The sequence below is a fragment of the Lolium rigidum genome, chromosome 3 (assembly GCF_022539505.1).
Source record: "Lolium rigidum isolate FL_2022 chromosome 3, APGP_CSIRO_Lrig_0.1, whole genome shotgun sequence".
Taxonomy (NCBI): domain Eukaryota; kingdom Viridiplantae; phylum Streptophyta; class Magnoliopsida; order Poales; family Poaceae; genus Lolium; species Lolium rigidum.
In genome coordinates, this window is record NC_061510.1 from 100,412,813 (window position 1) to 100,417,067 (window position 4,255).

At 41.8% G+C, this 4,255-nt stretch overlaps 1 long non-coding RNA gene across 1 annotated transcript; it reads left to right on the top strand.

Moving 5' to 3' along the window:
- The first annotated feature begins 1,074 nt into the window (after positions 1-1,074).
- Positions 1,075-1,961, top strand: LOC124699341. Its single transcript, XR_007001360.1, has 3 exons — positions 1,075-1,264; positions 1,659-1,776; positions 1,861-1,961. It is a non-coding gene; the product is annotated as an uncharacterized LOC124699341 (long non-coding RNA).
- The last annotated feature ends 2,294 nt before the right edge of the window (positions 1,962-4,255 follow it).

Below are 4,255 nucleotides of genomic sequence, written 5' to 3' on the forward strand. Positions count from 1 at the left end.
ATGTACATGATGTGGAACTAATGAAATTCGTAGCAAATATATGGAAACTGAAATATTGGAGTGTGATTGTTTGATTCGTCGATTTTCAGATTCAAGGACTTTGCTACCAAGAGTACGCGGGCAAGCCGGAGTTGCGGCTGTCCGGTTGATTCGGCCAGCCAAGTGTCCTTCTGTGTCATAGATAACTACTGCTACAAGGGAAGCAATGAGGTTTCAGTGTTATCCAAATGACCCTAACCCAAAGAAAGGTGTGGTGCCATTCATCATCTGGTATTTTCTTTATTATTCAGTGTCGTTTCTGGTCCATGATAGCATTCCAAGAGATCGTTGAGATAACATGCATTATCAGTATGTGGGGATATTATGAAATTCGCGGTAAATCTCTACTACTTAAAAAGAAGGAACGTGTTCCCCCTTCTCCCCAGTACTTTCGTCGTCCTTTTTGTCGTCTCGTGGTACTCTCTTTCCTCCCGCGCCTACCTGGGCCGCGCCACATGGGCCGCCCCAACATGGATGACTCAAACTGGGAGACGATCACCAGATTATTCTAAAAAAAAAGATCATCGCCAGATCGGTGCTCCCACCGGTGGTCGTCGCCGAGCACGCCAGCGCCGCCATGGCCCTTCCACGTTGCCGCGCCCGATCTGAATCGTCGGCCTCCTCGAGCTGCTGTTGTGGCCTACCTCGCCATGGGGCTCGGCGGCGCCATGGCCCTTCCCTCCGCGCCCGATCTGAATCGTCGGCCTCCGCGAGCTCCTGCTGTGGCCTACCTCAAATCCAGCGGCCGACGTGGGCGGATCCATGGCATCCCTCGTGTCGGGTCGTTGTGACGCCTCGATCTATGGTCTTCCTCCTGTCCAGCCGTTGGCACTCTCGTCCGTGTTGACTGTCGAGTCTAAGGACTGTGTGGCTGCTCCGACTCCGGCTCAAACGGCCGCACCTTCGGACGGATCGATACAAGTCTACTCCTACATCAAAAGGTAGGTAATGCAGAATTCCGCGCTTTCCCGTCCGTTCCCCACATGCTCTCTCGCGCCTAACCTCTTACCGCTGCGGCCTGCGTGCAGGGTGCTTATGGAGGCAGCGAAGCAGTCTAGCGAGGACATAAGATTGGACCGAAATCAAGTTGCGTTTGGGAAGCGTTGTCCACTATTACCATTGTCGTATCTTTTGTCATGCTAGGGTGGTGACTGTTGAGGCCCAAGCCCTCGTTCGTCGTTCATTTGATTGGTGGGATTTCTATTGGATGCACGCCACAGATCAGGTACCTTTTTTTCCTCACTGTCTTGCACAAAAGTATGTTGATAAGCAACGTATGATGAATCAAATTTGCTTTTGTCAAGCATGCTTACTCTTCTGAGAATTTCTGAGGCTCTTAGTTGCATTGAAGATACAACAACATTTGATTTGTAGATACTCAGTTACCGTGTGGTTCCAAGCGATCGATGCATTTTCATTTTTGAAGAATTCAATGGTACAACTATATTATAATGATATAATAATATTATAGTTACCTGATCCCATAAAGTAATATGCAACTGCTTCCTACTACTATCCCATGATATCCTACAACACAAGTTATGATTGATATATTGTTTAGCTACTTTTTTTGGGGTTCCTACTTCTCCAAATTCTGACTTATCACTCTACAAATTCAGGGAGCTTTGACGACTGCTACACCATATGTTAGCAGTTTGATCATTTCTACATTGAAGACGATTTTGAATTTAAGTTTGGCAGGTGCTTGCCAAACTTAGTTGAACGTGTAAGTACTAAGTAGTACTCCCTCCGTTCTTTTTTAATCGACTCGGATTTAGTACAAGTTTGTACTAAATCCGAGTCAATTAAAAAGGAACGGAGGGAGTACACTCCAACTATTAAATTTGTATTTTGTCTACCACACTAAGTATACAAAATTTTGGGTTCAACCACTCCTTGGGTTCTCTCATCCATCTTCTTACAGTAATATTTTAGCTGGGGTGAACTTTAGTTAATTTGGTGATCATCAATGAAGTGACACTTGTTTAACCTTGAAGGATATTCTTATTTTTCTCCGCAGTAAGATGGATAATATTCTTATTTGTTATTCAATTAATTGTATATTATGTGGCTTATGCAATCAAGATATGATGTGCAGCTAAGTAAAAAACGTGCTGATAACCTTTAATAACAAATTGGCTGTTATTACAGAAGGAGCAGTCAAAATTTGAGAACAGCAAACAAGTCTTAAGAACATGTTGCAGTAAGTTCTGTTCAGGACTGAAGTTTGAGGCAAACAAGAGAGGAGAGGAACAGTATGCAAGGTCAAGATGGGGTCAATTCTAGGGTGAAGCTTGCTGATGAAGGCTGAACCTACTTCCTAAAAACAAGTTGAAGAATGGAAGTTTTACTCAGCTGTGGCTAGGCTTTGTGCACATGGCTAGACACATACAACCTGGAGTAAAAGGGTCACGTTCAAGCACACTGCATGCTGCTGCCTTTTGTTTACATTCACAAGATGGTAATCCTGCGGATTTCTGTTGCATGCCAGATTCTTGCTGCATTTTTGTTTAATAGTGAGTCTAGCAAATACATGCTTAACTGAATTATGCTAACTGAAGATGAAATTCGGAATAATGTGGTTATTCTGTGGTTAGCTTGTGGTTATTTCTTTCCTATAACTTTACTCTTATTTTCTTTTAATGTACCGATGGCAGTTGATTTGTAGAAAATGGCTTTAGTTCCTCACAATAGCTGATGCAGATAAGCGGCAACACAATTTAACGGAAATGCCTCCATAGTATGATTCTTACCGAAGGAGCAAGCGGCATGCAGCTATGATTCTTCAATTGTGGTGGGGAGGTCGTTGCATGCAGGTTGGAGGAAGGCAAGCACATGATCAGAGGAAGGCAAGCACACGATCCTGCTGCCAGGCATTAGATCTTGAACAATAGCAGAATCACATGGTTGTGCCAATAGAATGAAATTTCAGCTCATTTCAGCAAACATAAAGAACAGATCTTAGCATGCTGAAAGAACCAAAGACAAAAGCAAGATTGACCATCAGTGGCGGTGTAGTGATGAGGGGGACGAATCGACCGATTTGGGAATGAAGTAGAGGAAGGGGACTGTAAAAATTAGTGACTAGACTTCCTCACTTTTTCATTGCTATCAGTAGACTTCTCACTGTTCCATACTGTCTACTTAAATCACTTCTTAGCAGACACAAAGGCCAATTACACTAGCAAGTTTGTCAAGCCTAAAGCTAAGACAGTCATCAACAAGAATAGATAAATCCATGCCTGTAATAATTTACAAGCGACTGATCAAATCAATCGGAATTCACATTCTTGGAAAAGAGAGATATGTTGTTTCTTAACAGCTCATACAAGTATCAAAACGTGAATAACTCAGCACAAGCATTCTTTTTCGAAAAAATTCATACTGGCTTTTCAATAAAAAAACCAACACGAAAGATTAGATAGCGCCATGGCTTTAAAATTCAGTTTTAGAAATTTTTTATCCAGTGATGAAATCACTACAATTCATACAAGTGTCAAAACGTGAACAACTCGCACAAGCATTCTTTATCGAAAAAACTCATACATTTATCTCTTTCACGGAGAGAAATAAAACGAAGGATTTCATGGTGGTCGTTCGTGAGATCTAAGGAAAAGCCGCCTTGATCAACTCGGAAGAGTTCTTTGCCCTTGAAGATTTGCTAAGCCCGACCCGCTGATGGAGTTTTTTACCCCGTACCGTTATTGAAGATTTGCTAAGTACTTTCTGTATGTTTATGTTTAACACATATTCAAGGTCGTCTTCGAATATTTATGAATATCAAAATGTTGTTTGGACTAATCTGAAAAGAATTCCTTCAATTATACATGTGTTTGCAGCACCCACGTTTTGTGAGGTAATAAAACATCCAAAAGGAAAGATTGTTGAGTTGGTAGTTATGACGGCCAGAACACGGGTGTGGGACTTACCGCGGAAGACTAACAAGTTGACGAACTTGGAATCACGCAGATGCACACCAATATTGTCTTGTTATTGCGTTCATGTATCTTGTGGCCATGTATTAAGTTCTTCTATGATACGATCCAACCAACATTCGGTCCTCTTTTCTACTGTTTACTTTCCTACTCTATGTATCCACCTAAAAAATCTATTATCAGTCTTTAAATTTTTATATGTGAGTTGTGAATTATATATGTGCATTAAAAAATATAATTTGAGGGCCGCTTGTGTATGACGAATTTATCTTAATCAGCAA